Source organism: Arvicanthis niloticus, chromosome 13 (assembly GCF_011762505.2).
Source record: "Arvicanthis niloticus isolate mArvNil1 chromosome 13, mArvNil1.pat.X, whole genome shotgun sequence".
Classification (NCBI taxonomy): Eukaryota; Metazoa; Chordata; class Mammalia; order Rodentia; family Muridae; genus Arvicanthis; species Arvicanthis niloticus.
In genome coordinates, this window is record NC_047670.1 from 51,689,206 (window position 1) to 51,706,148 (window position 16,943).

Below are 16,943 nucleotides of genomic sequence, written 5' to 3' on the forward strand. Positions count from 1 at the left end.
CACCACCAGACTTTGTAAAAGAATTATCTTGTAGTGCTACCAAATCCTTACTGATGAAAGAACACAGTGGATGTCGTTCTCAAAGGAATCTGGCAGAGTGTGGGGGCCATGCCTGGTGTAGGGTAGGCCTCAGCTGTTGAAACTGGAAATGTACACATTCAAGGTCTTCGACTATTTGACCTGATTTTGTGTTTTGTGTGTGTTGAAAATCCCACATAATAATCCAAGCAATGGTGGTGTACACTTTTAATCCCAGTACCTGGGAGGCAGAGGCAGCCAGATCTCTGGATTCAAGGCCAGCCTCCTCTATACAGCAAATTCCAGGGCAGCCAGGGCTACACAGAGAAACCTTGTCTTAAAAAAAATTTTTAAAAAGTCACGTAATAAAATGTTGAGCAGAAAAATAAAAATAGTACAAAACAGTAATTGATGATTTATGATTTAACATGTAGTTGTTATTTTTGTGAAAGTTAAGGGGTTTTTTTGGTTTTGTTTTGGTGTTTTTTTTTTTTTTTTTTTTTTGGTTTTTCAAGACAGGGTTTCTCTGTGTAGTCCTGGCTGTCTTGGAACTCACTCTGTAGACCAGGCTGGCCTCGAACTCAGAAATCCGCCTGCCTCTGCCTCCCGAGTGCTGGGATCAAAGGCGTGCGCCACCACCGCCTGGCTTATTTTAAGTTTTTCATTTTTTTTTTTTTTTAATTTCCTATATAGGGTGCCTGGTACTTACAAAGGCATGAATCGTCTCGTTGGCCTCTGTGTGACAGTCATGATAGGAAAGAAGGAAGAGATGCAGTTACATAGGAGAAAAGCTTCTGTAGGTTGTTGAATTAATAGAAACGGAAATCCTACTTTGCGGGCCATGGTAACACACTGCTTGAACCCCAGCACTTGGGAAGTAGATGCAAGTGGATTTCTGTGAATTCAAGAGTTCAAGCCCAGCTTGGTCTACACAGTGAATTACAGGCTAACCAGGAATACTCAGAGAGACTCTGACACACACATATTACAAACACACACACACACACACACACACACATATATATGTTAGGGGATGTTAAGTTTAATCCAGAAATTTTCATTTATTTTTAATCTTAATTATGTTAATTTAATTAAATATTTAAAATTTTAATCTAGAAAGCTTAATCCAGAGATTTACTAGGAAAATATCTTTAGAAATGCAGAAAAAATAACAGAAGAATTAAAATGGTACAGTTGAGCTGGATGTAGTGGCATATTCCCATAATCCTCAACACAGTAGGCCCAGAGGCCAACCAGAGCTAAAGATGAGACTCTCTGTCAAGAAATAACTAAGCAAAATACACAGCTGGAAACATCTATCCACCATACAAGACAGTATTGGGAGACCAGATGTAAGGGACACATTATAGCAGGCAGGACTCTCCTTGTCATTAGCTATTCTAAGTGCAAATGAACCCTGTAGTCCAGCTCGACCTAACACAATGCCCTCTCCACCAGCTTTATGCAATGCCTCCAGGACAGACTGTCAGGCTATGGGGCAGGTCTCACCAAGTTTAGATTCAGATTGGATTCCTAGAAAGAGCAGTACAGAGGAGCACAACAGGTTGAGCCTGTCTTGAAGTCCACACCCATGTCCTCTGGTTAGTCTTATCTTTGTCCCTCCTGCTTTTCTTAACCTTTGTGCTTAGCAGGCTTGTCTTCAAAGTATTAATTAAAACAACAACAACAGAAAGCCCAGACATCCTTCTAGTCTAGTTCTCACCCCTGAGCAAGGAAACTTATTTTTTTTTTGTAATGCACGGAGATCGTTACAGACAACCACAGCCAATGAAAATGCAGAGTGTGGAGCTCAATCCTGGTGGATATATAAACATAACTCCTCACCTAAGGCCAAGGGAACACTGCAGATTGGTGTGAGCCACCACATGGTCTTGGGAACCAAACCCAGGTAAATGTTCCAACCCCATGAGATCCTTTCTTTAAAAAGGCAGGATAGTTAAAGCCAACATAAGGGTATCATATGGGTCAGCTGTTTCATTCTCAAACCATGCAACTGAATGTTGAGAAGAAAGAAAGCCCTTACATTTATGTCAAAGAACTCTTTAAAAAAAAAAATAGGTCTGGGGCTGGAGAGATGGCTCAGCACTGACTGCTCTTCCAGAGGTCCTGAGTTCAATTCCCAGCAACCACATGGTGGCTCACAACCATCTGTAATGGCATCTGATGCTCTCTTCTGGTATGTCCGAGGACAGCGACAGTGTACTCAAATATATAAAATAAATCCTTTAAAAAAAAAAAAAAAGATTTATTTCTGGGCAGTGGTGACACACGCCTTTAATCCTAGCACTTGGGAGGCAGAGACAGGTGGATCTCTGAGTTTGAGGCCAGCCTGGTCTACAAAGTGAGTTCCAGGACAGCCAGGGCTACACAGAGAAACCCTGTCTTGAAAAAAAAAAAAAAAAGATTTATTTATTTAATGTATATGAGTGCTCTACCAGAACAGGGTATCAGATCACATTTATAGACCGTTGTGAGCCACCACGTGGTTGCTATTGAACTCAGGACCTCTGGAAGAGCAGCCACTGCTCTTAACCTCTGAGCCATCTCTTGAGCACCATAAAATAAATCTTAAAAAAAAAAAAAAAAAAAAAAAAAAAAGGTCTTACTGTGTAGCCCAGGCTGGCCTTGAACTTATAATCTTTAGGCCTCTAGCTCCTGAGTGCTGGGATTAAAAATGTGTGTGGCACCACACTTGGCCTCCTTGGCAGTGTGACAGGACATTCTTACCAGTAGCAATGGAAACGAGAGTGATGGAGTCCTGTGGCGGTATACTACTCTAGCCTCAGGTGCACACCCACGTACAACACACACAGAGACAGGAGAGATATATAGGGCTTTTAGAAATAAGTACCATAGGACGAGGTGTGCTGATGCAGAGCGCAGGCTGGGGAGAAGGCCTATTAGGTAAAGCTCTCGCCATATGTGCTGGCACAAGTTTTGTCAACTTGACACAAGTCGGAGTCATTTGAGAAGAAAGGACGTCAGTTCAGGAAGTGCCCGACCAGGCTAGCCCGAGGGAAATGTTCAGGAAATGCCCAACCAGGCTAGCCCGAGGGGCACTTCCTTCATTGATGATTGATGTGGGAGGAACCAGTTCACTTTGGTGCTGTTGAGCCTGAGCAGGTGGTTCTGAATGCTGGAAAGAAAGCAGGTTGAGCAAGCCAATGAGTGGCAGCCCTCCACACCTCTGCTTCAGTGCCTGCCTCCAGGTTCCTGCCCTGACTTCTCTGGCTGATGGACTATAAGCTTGGAAGATGAAATAAACCCTTTCCTCCCCAAGTTTCTCTTGGTCATTGTGTTCTATCACAGCAGCCGAAACCTAATAGACATATAAGTGCACACACACTAGAGAGATGGCTCAGTGGATAAACTCCCCACCAAGCCTAGGGGCTTGAGTTAAATCCCTGGGACTCATGAATTGACCCAAACTTCGCTCCCCATGACACACACTCCCCCCATACAAGATAAAATGTAATTTTAAAGAAATTTAAAGCTGGATATAGTGGTACACACCCTTAATTCCAACACGTGGGAGATAGAGATAATGCTTGTCTACAGTAAATCCTTTTTATGGAGAGCTGGGGAGAAGGCTTAGCAGTTAATCATAGGTCATGGTTCTGTAAGGTGGAAAATGCTTGAGCAGCATCCTGAGGAAGGGAGGGAGTGGTTATGATAAGAGATGAACAGCAATATTATGACATCACGCAGAATCCCTGGGCCTTAGCTTCTCAAGTGCTAGAATTACAGTTGTATGCCACCATGGCTGGTTAAAAATGAAATCACAGTGTGACTTCAGAAGGACAGATAACTCTGAGGAGAATGATTGTAAAGATGAGGGGGAAACTAAGCCAGGAGAGGAGCCATGTTGGAGTGAGTTGTTAAAGACAATGTTGTGGCCAGGCAGTGGTGGCACACACCTTTAATCCCAGCACTCGGGAGGCAGAAGCAGGGAATTTCTGAGTTCGAGGCCAGCCTGGTCTACAGAGTGAGTTCCAAGACAGCCAGGGCCATATACAAAACAAAACAAAACAAAAAAACCAAAACAAACAAAAAAAGAGACAATGTTGTGATTTAAGGTGTCCGTCCATGAGTATTCTAAGTCTCCCTGAAGGTGTAGGTCTGAGGTAAACATCCTAAACTGGATTGGGTCTTATAGAATTGTCCCTGGAATAAGAGAAACCTTGTAAAATTATATCCTAGAACTTCGAAGGTGGGAGAAACAATCTTGGCTACCCATTAAGGTCTGGTGGTGGTTTTACCTGGGTCTCACTGGAATAGAAAACAGACATATCTCAGAGTGACAGGTGTATGGTCACCTTACTGATGGACAGGTGAACCGGTAGTGGCAGGCCCATAGTAGCTGACTGCAATGGAGACATGAGGAGGATTAGATCAGGTCTGGCCTAAGCAGCTCCAAGTGGCCTTTTCTCTTTAGATGCAGCCACCAAAGATGATATAAGGGGCAATCCCAAGAAGATGTCAGCCCTGTGGAGTTCTGCTTGTCCCACTAGTCAGTGATTGTCTTGCTCTTCTGTCTTAGTGACATGTTGAATCTGGCAAGAGGTCTGCCTGGAGGAAGGACCTACTATAAAGGGCTTTGAAGGAACTGGGTGTGATGGGGGAGTATAAAAGTGCAATGGGAAGAAGTGTGGGCCAAGTCTTGAGTCAAATGAGAAATCTCTCAAGGATTAGATTAACCTTCTCCATCTTTCCAGGAGATAGAAGGCACTAGGCAGCCATGGAGATGATATTTAATTTAAAGTGCTTTGCATTCTTTCAATGTCACTGGAAGTTAAAGCCAAACTGGACACTGTGAGTGAGGAATGCCTGTAATCCTAGCACTTAGGAGGCAGAGGCAGGAGGATCACTACAAATCTGAGGCCACCCTGCCTCAAACAATTCAAAGAGGGGACTGGGGAGAGGAAGAAAGGAAGAAGGAAGTAAAATAGAGGTGGGGGAGGGAGGGATGGAGGGAGAGAAGAGAGATAAAGTAAAACAGACAGGCCATTTATCTCACAGTTGGGACTGAGGGAGCTCAAAACAAGAAATCATGTCTTCTTTGAGGAAAGTGGTTGTATCTCAGACCCACTATGTGTTACTGATGCTTCTATCTGTCTGATGCAGGTATTTTCCTGAACTAGTAGATATTTGAGTCCCTTGCACATGTCATGTGTTAAATTTATTCACCAGCCTTCCTCCAGCATAGTTCCTTATGTTGAATAGGCCACAAAAGGCTTGAGGGTCTTTGGGTTCCTCAGGTTGACAACACTAAGGACAAATTTTAGAATCAGACCACAAGGTGGGGCTAGAGAACTGGCTCGGCGGTTAAGAGCATTTGCTGCTCTGGCATAGGATCCAGCTTTGGTTTCTAGTATCCACATGGTGGCTTACAACCCTCAGTTAGTCCTGTTCCAGGGGGATTTCTATCCCCCCACTTCTGACTTCCTCAGGCACCATACATGCATACAATGCACATACTTACATGCAGGCAAAAAATACACAAAAAATGAATACGTATGAAGGGAGATAAAACAGCTGGAAGGTGGTTCAGTAGGTAAAGGTACTTTGTCACCAAGCCTGATGACCTGAGTTTGGTCACCAGGTTCTACATGGTTCAGGAGAGAACCACATCTCATGACTTGTGTGTCACAGGCACACAGAATTAAAAAAAAAAAAAAAAAAAAAAGAAAGAAAGAAAAGAAAAAAAGAAAGAGTAGAAAAAAAAGAACTAGCCTGGCAGTGGTGGCCACACCTTTCATCTTAGCACTCAGGAGGCAGAGGCAGGCAGATCACTAAGTTTGAGGCCAGTCTGGTCTACACAGAGAAACCTTGCCTCAAAAACAAAACAAAACAACAAAAAGAAAGAGACCACAGGTCTGGGGAATTGTTATGCCTGTAAAGAGGAACTCAACTGAAAGTTGGAGGGCCCTGGTCCCAAATTCATGACCTGATGAAAACTATTAAGGCTTTCCCATTGGGAAGATGCAGGGAGCAGCGGTTTGCTGGGCTTTGTGTATCCATCCCTCTGGGGTGGCTTTGAAGCCCTGATCTAAAGCCAGTAAGTTTCCTGTTGGGGGAGGGGCGTATTGTAGAGGAGGGCTTGGGAATTAAGGCAGCCGGGAGTGGGAGTTGGGAATTAAGGCAGCCGGGAGTGGGAGTCAAACTGTCTGCTCCGCTGCTGAAATCAGTTGTTCTACTGAGAAGTGTCAGAATAGTCTTGGTGACTATAGAATTCTATAGAATTCTATAGAATTGGCTTTGCAATGTGTAAGAGCTCCCTGGGTTGGAAGCCAGATGGTATCTAGTTAGGTCTGAATCTCAGGGGCATATTTAAGAGGGTATTATGGGCAGTGAGGAAACCCCTCTCACTTCAGGTGGCTGCATGGGTACAGAAAGCATGGGCTGAGACATGCCCAAATGTTGTCCCATTAAAAAAAAAAAAAAAAAAAAAAAAAAGAATGCTTACTGCTGGGGCTAGAAAGATGGCTCAGTGGTTAAGAGCACTGACTGCTCTTCCAGAAGTCCTGAGTTCAATTCAATTCCTAGCAACCACATGGTGGCTCACAACCATCTGTAATAGGATCCGATGCCCTCTTCTGGTGTGTCTGAAGACAGCTGCAGTGTACTCATATTTAAAAAAAAAAAAAAAGAAAAAGAAAAAAAAAAAAAAGAATGCTTACTGTTCAATGCAGAGAACCAAAGAATGATTCTCACCCTCACTGGGAAACCTACAATCACTTGTAACTTCAGCTTCAAACCTCTGGCTTCTGTGGTATTTGCCCTGGTCAGATACCTACAGGTCGACACGCGCGCGCGCACACACACACACACACACAATTAAAAATAAATTTTAAAGAAAAGAATGTAACTTTGATTCTTGCAATATCTAGGGGGAAAATAGAAGAGTTCACACAACCCCAGGGCCTCATCAGTACACAGAGGGAGATGGACCTCCTTTGCTGAGCCCCTTGTGGTCCAGGAATTTGTCCCTTTTTAGATTCAACCTGTGTGAGGTCGTCAGGTATGAGCTGGCCTTCCCTCACAAGAGGTTTCCCACTTTGGTGATTGGGCTTGACTCCAGAAGAGGCTCAGTTGCTTTGAACTCTCCCAGCAGGCATATCAGCTGATCAATAACAGGAAAGAATCCTTTGACCCGAGGCTGAGTTGGTGCCTGCAGACTGAACTGAGTGGCCACTAGATGGCGCTCTAGAATTTCCTGGGACAGAAGAGACAATTGGTGCAGCCATAAACTGAATCCGTTGTTTATCTCTTTCTGTCTTTCAGGGTCTCTGCTTAGTTATTAAAAACCTTGAAAGCACGGGGTGTTGGCGGCCCACACCTTTAATCCCGTCACTCAGAAGGCAGAGGCAGTTGGATCTCTGTTAGTTTCCAGGACAGCCAGGGCTGTACAGAGAAACCCTGTTTCAACAAAACAAAACATCTCTAAAACTGTCTTAATAAGGTATGGAAGAGATTCTAGCGTTCTTGATCTAGCTGTTTGTCTGAGACAGGAACTCACTATGTAGCTCTAGCTGGCTGGAAACTCACAGAGATCCTCCTGCCTCTGTCTCTTGAATGCTTGGATTGAATGCTTGGATTGAAGCTCACTACACTACACCTGGCCCAGTCTATCTTTTTGTTTATTGTGCTGCTTTGATATGTTTTGTTTGTTTGTTTGTTTGTTTGGTTGGTTGGTTTTTTGAGACAAGGTTTCTCAGTGTAATGTGTGATCCAGGCTGTCCTGGAACTTGCTCTGTAGACTAGGCTGGCCTCTAACTCACAAAGATCCCCCTGCCTCTGCTTCCTGGAGTTAAAGGTGTGTGTCCATGCCACAGTCAACACCACCACCATCCAGTTTTGATTTGATTTTTAAAAAGGACGTATTTTTATTTATGTGTATTTATGCTTTGCCTCACTAAGCCATCATGTAGATTTAGGGAGGAAGCTGTCCTGGGGAGGCAGAGGAAGTTTTTTTCCCCTCTTGCTCAAGTGAGAGCAGTGTTGTGGTTCTCCTGGGGTGGGAACAGAGATGGGTGGGGAGCTGATTTTTTTGATGGAAATATTTTTATTATATTGCCTTATTTATTTTGTGTGAGGGAGGGTGTGCATGTGTATGCACATGCCATGGTGTACATGTAGAACAACTCACAGGAGTCTAATTCTCTCCTTCTACCATGTAGGTCCCAGAAATTGAACTCAGGTCATCAGGCTTGGTGGCAAGTCTACCCATTGAGCTATCTTGCCAGTTTCCTGGGGAAGACTTTTTGGTTTTATGTTCAACTAGAAAAAAATACCCTAACCGCTGGTCGTGAAAGGGACACTACAACATCACTGGGTTCCCCACAGTCAGTCCAGAGCATGGGCTGTTGGGCTAGAACCCAGTCTAGCCTTAGGTGGGCATTTGGGTACTTGCAGGCTAAAAGTCATTGAGGAAGATCCACTCCCCCTCATAATTAACTGCTGATAAAGCCAGGAATTGAGACTGCAGGACCTAAGAGGAGAAGTGACACTCTGAACTTCCTGAAAGATAAGATTACTGCCTGGCCTGAGGCTTTCTGATAAAAAACAATGCACACCTTTGTCTCTTCCCTTAACAGTTAATCCAAAGGGGCCTGTCAATCAGGTCAATCAGCTGGATAGAAGACACTCCATAGGAAAGTCCGGCAGGCTTTGGTATAAAACCTACCTAACTAGATCTGAATGGTCTTTCTGGCTGTTGTCCTTTCTCACCCTGAGAGGGTAGTGTTTTCACAATGCCTTTGAGCATGGTCCAGTTTCACCCTGTGGGAGTGTCTTCCCCCACAGAGGCACCTTGGCCATCGTTCACTCTTACCCCTTGAACATGCCCCATTTTACTCTGTCATAAACCTTGATCACAAGGAGTATGGAGCCAATGGAGACCAGAGAAAGACTGCAGTAATGCCTTCGCCTTCGGATGTTTCTGCCTGGCTACCATTTGGTTTCCGTACAACCCTTGGTCCCAGATCTGAGACCTAACAATAAGGTGTGGACTCTCCTCTCTTGGGATGAGGCTATGAAATTTCCTGCTTCACCTGCTTCATCTTCTCTTAGTGACTGCACGTTTGCACTTAGCTACAGAATATGTCTTATTTTCTTATTTGGGGGACGATATGCTTCAGAGTGTTTGCTTCACTAGTATCTGTCTCCGGTTAAATACACACTAACCAAGCTAAGGTGTGGTTTTTTTCAACAGGGTGGCAGATATGCTTATGTAATCTTTTAATTTTATTTATTGTTATTTATTTTTGTTTTTTTTTCAAGACATGGTTTCCCTGTGTAGTCCTGGCTGTCCTGAAACTTGCTCTGTATACCAGGCTGGCCTCAGACTCAGAGATCTGCCTGCTTTTGCCTCATGAGTTCGGGGATTAAAGGTGTGCACCCCTATACCCAGATAATATTTTATATCTTTAAAAAAATTATTGCCGGGCAGTGGTGGCTTATGCCTTTAATCCCAGCACTTGGGAGGCAGAGGCAGGTGGGTTTCTGAGTTCCAGACCAGCCTGGTCTACAGAGTGAGTTCCATGACAGCCAGGGCTACACAGAGAAACCCTGTCTCGAAAAACCAAAAAACCAAAACCAATAAATAAATAAATAAATAAATAAATAAATAAATAAATAAATAAAAATAAAAAAATTATTTGTGGGGCTGGAGAGATGGCTCAGCGGTTAAGAGCACTGACTGCTCTTCCAGAAGCTCTGAGTTCAATTCCCAACAACCACATGGTGGCTCTATCTGTAACTGGATCTGATGCCCTCTTTGGGTGTGTCTGAAGACAGTGACAGTATACTGACATACATAAAATAAATAAATCTTAAAACAAAAATATTTGTGGGGGCCTGAGATATGCTTCAGCATTAAGTGCATTTCCTAGTACTTTTCAAGAGGACCCAGGTTTGGTTACCAGTACCTATGTTTGGTGGCTTACAACTACTTCTAACTCCATCTCCAGGGGCTCTAACATCCCTTTCTGGCCTCTGCAGGCACCTGCTCACACAGGATACACATTCACACAGACATACACAGCATATACACACACAACTTTTTAAATTTAAATAAACTAAATTAAAACTATCTTTTTGCATGCCCTAGTTTGTGTGCGTGCGTGTGTGTGTGTGTGTGTGTGTGCACCCATGTGCACACCACAGCTTTTATGAAGCTGTTAGAGGACAACTGTGGCATCAGTTCTCTCCTTCTTCCACAAGATTCAAGGACTGACCTCAGGTTGTCAGGCTTTTACACACTGTGCTATCTTGCTGGTCTCACATAATGTTTTCCAAGTGTCCCTACTGGCCATGGGATAAAGTCATATATTCCTTACATTAGCTTTAAGGAGGTGAACCCAGACGACAACTGCATCCAAATGTGTTTTTTTGTTTGTTTGGTTTGGTTTTTTGAGACAGGGTTTCTCTGTGTAGTCCTGGCTGTCCTGGAACTCACTCTGTAGACCAGGCTGGCCTCGAACTCAGAAATCCACCTGCCTCTGCCTCCCAAGTGCTGGGATTAAAGGCCTGTGCCACCACTGCCCGGCTTCAAATGTGTTTTTAAAGCACCCATTTTATTTAAGGTCCCCTGAGGTGATCATCCTCTGGTATATGTATGTAGTCATCATTGAAATCAGGCTGTGCCTTGCCCTGAGTTACTCCATATTTTGCAAAAACAGTGATTTTTTTTTTCCCCGATTGTGCCTTGTCCTGGAAGATTCCATCTTATAAGCAGCATTTGACTCCATTTTGATGGTGGAGGATGACTACATTTTGGTGGACATGGGAATGGCACTGTCTGTCCAGTACCACCCATGTATCACAGACTGATGATAACTTACACCAGGAGAGGAAAGAGTACAGTACCATTCTGCAAGTTTATTGAGCCTGAACTGAAATTGTAGGGATTTGTGGTTGTAACAAAATCATATCAGGGCTCTTGATCTCTTGCTGTCTTGCCTCTAGCTTCTCTCTGTCTTCTTGCTCCTCCCCTTCCCTTCCCCCTCTCTCCACGTGGTCATCGCCAACCTCTAATTCTCTCTCTCTCTCTCTCTCTCTCTCTCTCTCTCTCTCTCTCTCTCTCTCTCGCTCCCCTCCATGCCCTGAATAAACTCTATTCTATGCTTTAAAAAAAATCATATCAGGGGAGCCAGGCCCAAGAGCTTAATGTCACACAGAGGGGTACAATTCTTTCACTTAGGCACAGTAGAGGTGGCCACCTAGCTAGCACTGTCATATGTCAGGTCCAAAATAAACTCAGGACAAATGGCCATCTGTGTGCCTATTAGCAAACCAAAGTGCATGCTGGCTTCCAGGCTCACTCAGTACCTGTGCTCCTCTCAGCTCTTCTCACCCCACTCTTACCCTAAATTTCTTCCGCCCTGGGGCTCCCCTTCCCCTATTTTCTCATTCCTGGATAATCCTGTCATTTGGGCTCTGTGAGCCCTTGGCTCCATCTTCTTTTCTTTCTCTTATCTTCCTGTCTCCTTCCCTGACTCCATGGTCTGGGTCAGTCTGCTTGTCGTATTTAGTGTAATACTTTCTCTCCTGGACCCTTCCTCTGGCTATACTGTCTCTCATATTGACAATAAAACCTTCTCCTCATCCATACCTTGGAGCAGAAATGCCCTCATTTTATACACTATGGTTATGGCCTCCACTGACCTGGCATCTGACCACCTGTTGTGTGCAATAAAGGGCCAATACACAGAGTGCACAGGGCCTTCAGCTTGTCCCAGTGCCTGCAGTTGGCGGTGGCCATTGGAACTGCTGTCTGCCTACCCTCCTGTTCACCTTGTTGGATCTGCCATCCATCTATCTGTCTAACTGTCCATCTGCCCTGGTCCTGCCCTTTTGCTTCTGGACTCAGCCCTGCAGCTTCATTCTGCAGAGTCATAACCTGAGACTTGAGACAGCCTGACTGACATCAGCAACGGCTTCTCCCCAGCTCCTTGTTTTAATAGTATAGCATCTGCGGCATCACAGGACAGCCATTGATGACTACCAAAAGCATAGGAAATTCTGTTTTCCATGATAGGAATCTTGAAAAGGAACAGTGCCCAAAAGAAGTTATGGGAGGTGCGGGGGTCGGGGGGTGGGGGGACACAAAAGGCGGGGCTAGTAAGATGGCTCAGCAGTTAAGAGGCTGCTCTTCCAGAGGTCCTGAGTTCAACTCCCAGGACCCATATTGTTAGTATTCTGTCTAAATTCTACCTCCACAGTTACCTGGCAACAGCCAGGTATGTTCCTCCCCACAATTACCTGGCAACAGCCAGGTAGGCCTGATCTACTATAAAAGGGGTTGCTTGCCCCCTCCTCTCTCTCTTAATTTCTTACTCTCTTAATCTCTTGCCTCTAGCTTCTCTGTCCCCTTCCCCCTCCTACTTCTCTTCCTCTCTTTCCACGTGGTCATGGCCGGCCTCTACTTCTTTTCTTCCTCCTCTTCTCTTGTCTTCTTCCATCTTCTTCCCCCCACCTTTGCCCTATCTCCTGAATAAACCTCCCCCCCCCACCCCACGGAACTGTGTGGTCTGGAGAGTGGTCTGTTCTGAGCTGCGGTCGGACATCTAATGTGGACATCTAACACTGGTACATTGACAACTAACACATATGGTGGCTCAGGACCATCTAAAAGGGTATCTGGCGCCCTCTTTTGGTAGAAAGATGTGCATGCACCTCAACACTCATACATTAAATAAATAAATAAATAAATAAATATCATCATCATCACAGGCCTGTTGAAATTGGTAGCTTCTGACTTTTGTTAGTAAACCAGCAAAAAGACTCTTGCAGCCTTAAGGGACAGTTTTAGATCTCACTTCACTCCCAGAGGAAACAGAATAACAAATAAATGCTATATCTGTCTATTAAACTTCTCAGTAGGAAAAAAAAAAAAGCACAAATATTAACACCCCCTTACAACTCCTTGCCCTCTAGTCTGGACAGATGGCTCAGAGGTTAAGAGCACTCATTGACTGCCCTTCCAGAAGTCCTGAGTTCAATTCCCAGCAACCACAAGGTGGCTTACAACCATCTGTAATGAGATCCAATGCCCTCTTCTGGTGTGTCTGAAGACAGCGACAGTGTACTCATCTGAGTTCGAGGTGAACTCATTCTGAGTTCGAGGCCAGCCTGGTCTACAGAGTGAGTTCCAGGATAGCCAGGGCTACACAGAGAAACCCTGTCCCGAAAAAACAAAACAAAACAAAACAAAAAAAAACAAAACAAAACAAAAAAAAAAAGAGAAAGACCTTTTATGAAGAACAGATCATCATTTATAAAATCAATAGCTTTTGTTTGACATTCAGATATAGCTCATACAAACCCGAAATGGTTTTAAATAAATGTCAAGGTGTCAGTTTTCTCAAGTACTCAGTGATCTTTATTAAACATAACAGTTTAAAGACATTGCTTATAATTCTTACCGTGAGCAAATCAAAATAACCTTTAATGATTAATCAGAGCTCACACCCACATTCTTGTCTGCACGACTCTCTGTAGCCTGCCTTGCAGAGTCTGTATGTATACTCGAGTATATCTTGCTTTCTGCAATGCCCCGCCCAGTCAGAAAATCCCACTGCCATGCTCTTGGATCTGATCTACCTGCTGTCACAAAAAGCAGCTCTTTCCTGAGCAGGCCCAGCAAAACTCCTGAAGACAGTGCTGGTTGTCTCAGAGAGTCCTTTACAGCAGATGCACACAGTAGGTGCACATGGCAGGTGAATACAACAAAGTCCTGGTACTGGTAGCTTTCAAAGCCTAAGCACCTGAGAGTTGGGCACTGAGCCTCAGCCTCTGATCCACCCATCAAAGTCTGGAGGACAAAACACTGGGTGTTTACCAAGCAGATGTGGGAGGGAAGGTGATATACTGTGAGAGAGTGTTCACAGCCTTCATATGTGGGACACGGCGCTCCCAGGGATGAAAGCTTAAGAAATGGTAGGCTCTGCAGCTGTAGTCAGAGCAGGACCAAGTACTGGAGCACAAGGAGTTTCTGCTATTGGAGATCTCTGTATTTGCTGGCTCCTGCCGTCCTGTGTCTTAGTAGCTCCTAGGCAAACACAGGGCTAAGCCTGTCTAACTGTAGTTGGTGTTCCTGAGGGGGCTGCTGGGCATGCCCACACAGGTGTCTCCAAACAGGTTGCACCTCTTCCCCAGTTAGTGTCATCCCTTTCTACCTGCTGTGCCAGCTGAAGCTTAAGAAATCCTGGCCTCCTACTTGTTTCTCTCCACAGTACAAGTTTTATCTGTGAACATCCTCTGCCTGCTCTGGATGTCTCTACCTTGGGGTCATTCTCTATTTCTCCAATACCCGAGCTCCAAGCTTGGCTTTTAGTTTCATGGTTACCCCCATCATGTGCACTGTGAGGTCTGAGACCTACTGGTCTCTGGGTCCCTGTTTATCTGAGTGAGTTTATGTATATATCCTGACATATGTCATTAAAAATACACAGGGTGCCAGGTGGTGGTGGCGCATGCCTTTAATCCCAGCACTTGGGAGGCAGAGGCAGGTGGATTTCTGAGTTCGAGGCCAGCCTGGTCTACAGAGTGAGTTCCAGGACAGCCAGGGCTACACAGAGAAACCCTCCCTGTCTCAAAAAAACCAAATATATATATATATATATATATATATATATATATATATATATATATATATTTCCAGCTGCTGCAGATGCTCAAGGAATTGCTGCTGGCTGAGACTGCACGCTATAATGTTTGGAAAGGTTTGGGTTAAATACGTAGCCTGGAGTTGCCAGGACTACTTGGGGTCCCAAGACTTTCCAACAGGTTCCTAGTAGCTCCCAGCTAGGTCTCCTGGGTTCAGGTGTGACCTCTCAGGACTGAGGACTTTGATCTGTTTGTTCCCTACTGTATATCGGAACCCAATTGCCACCTACCTCTCCCATGGGCTTTATGAGTAGCCTGGTCTCGGAACACCCATTTTAGCCTTTTCTTCCTGAGCTTTGTGCACCCTGATCCTTTTTTGTCCCTGACACATTGCATTCCAGTGACTCCCAGACATCTCAGCTACAAGTACTTCCTAGACCTGGCAATGAGCAGGACCCTGGATAAATGAACTGAAAGGGTGCCATTGCCCTAGACTCTCCTGCTCACAGACTTTCGTAACTCCCTCATACCTCCTGCCAGGCACTCCAAAGCCAATTTGAGACGGAAGGCATAACACCATCTTAGAGCCCTGTTCAACCAGAAGGCAGCTTCCCAGCTCCAGCGGGTGTTGGGGGGTGGGGGGAAGGAGGAGGCTCAGGGTGGCCTCAAAGAACACAATGGTCAACATACAATGGTCTCTTGACCATTAGGGACAGCTGCTGAGAAGGGCACTGTGGCTAGGAGAGCGGGAACTGCAGGGGGGTTCTGAGGAACCAGGTGGTAAGGGTCCCTCCAGAAGAGTATTTGCAGAAGGAATGGGTATCACAGAGAGTGAGAAACAGGGGAACACAGAACCCGGACTCTAACAGGCATAGTTGGCAAGAAAGCTAGGGTGTCTCTGGCTCTCTACGTGGCTGGCTCAACAGGTGCCATCAAACTGTCATTGCAGCCTGTGCAAGTGAATACCAAAGAGTTGTGAAAATAACCAAGTGTCAGCTTTGAGTTACCCCATCATCACTTTTCAGGGAGAAAAGAGAGCCTGACAAAATGAAAGAGCCAACTCAAGGGTCTGGGAATATGGCTGAGTGAAAAAGGGCTACCTTAGGAAGCCAAGTCCCAGGAACAGTGTAAAAATCACTCTACAGTGAGATAGGAGTGGGGAGAGGAAAATTGTCCACAAACTTAGCTTGTCGTGCACAGAACAACAGAAATAAAGCAATGCCCCAGAAGGTGGAAAGCAAAAAAAAAAAAAAAAAAAACTGACTGTTGAAAATTGCTCCCTAAAATCCACGTACAATAAGCAAAGGAAAAAGCTTGGTAAAGACTCGCCACTTGGGGCTGCAGAGGTGGTTCAGTGCTTAACCCTCTTGCTGCATTTGCTGAAGGCGGGGGATTTGCTTCTCAGCACCTATGGGGTAGCTCATAGCCACCTGTAACTTCAGCTTCAGGAGATCTACTGTCCTCTGGCCTCTTACAGGTACTGTAAGAGAGCACATACATGCAGGCAAAAGCATTCATACATATAACATAAAAATAAATCACACTTGGGGAGCAGGGGCAGGTAGATCTCTGAGTTCAAGGTCAGCCTGGTCTATAGAGTGATTTCCAGGACAGCCAGGGCTACATAGAGAAACCCTGTCTCAAAGCAACCAACCAACCAACCAACCAACCAACCCCTTTTTTTTCCCTCAGAGCTAAGGACCCATAGCCTTGTGATGCTAGGCAATCACTTTATCACTGAGCTAAATCCACAACCATAAAAATAAATAAATCTTAAGACAAACAAAACGTCACCTCTGGCTGGGGACATAGCTTAGTGATAGAGTCTAACCTACCATTTATGAAACCTCAGGAGATTCTGAGTGAACTAACTGGTCAGGAAAATTCAAAGTGCTAGCTTGTCAAACGGTTATGGTAGCTCATATCTGTAATACCAACACTTCAGAAGCTGAAGCAGAAAGACCACCAAGAGTTCGAGGCCAGCCTGGGACAAGGAGCAAAACTCTATCAATTAAAACAAATACACACAGACACACACACAGACACACACACTCACACAGACACACACACCCACACACACCCCTACTAAGAACAAAACCAGAAAGTGCCTGAGCAAAACTCTGTATCAATTAAAACAAATACACACGCGCACGCGCACACGCACACACAGAGAACAAAACCAAACCAGAAAAGGCGTCATATCTCCAATGAACATGAAACATAATTCTTCCATGAGGCTATGCGCTGGGCGACCTCAAGGGGCCGCTGCGGCGTAGCCCAGACGGTCACGTCAC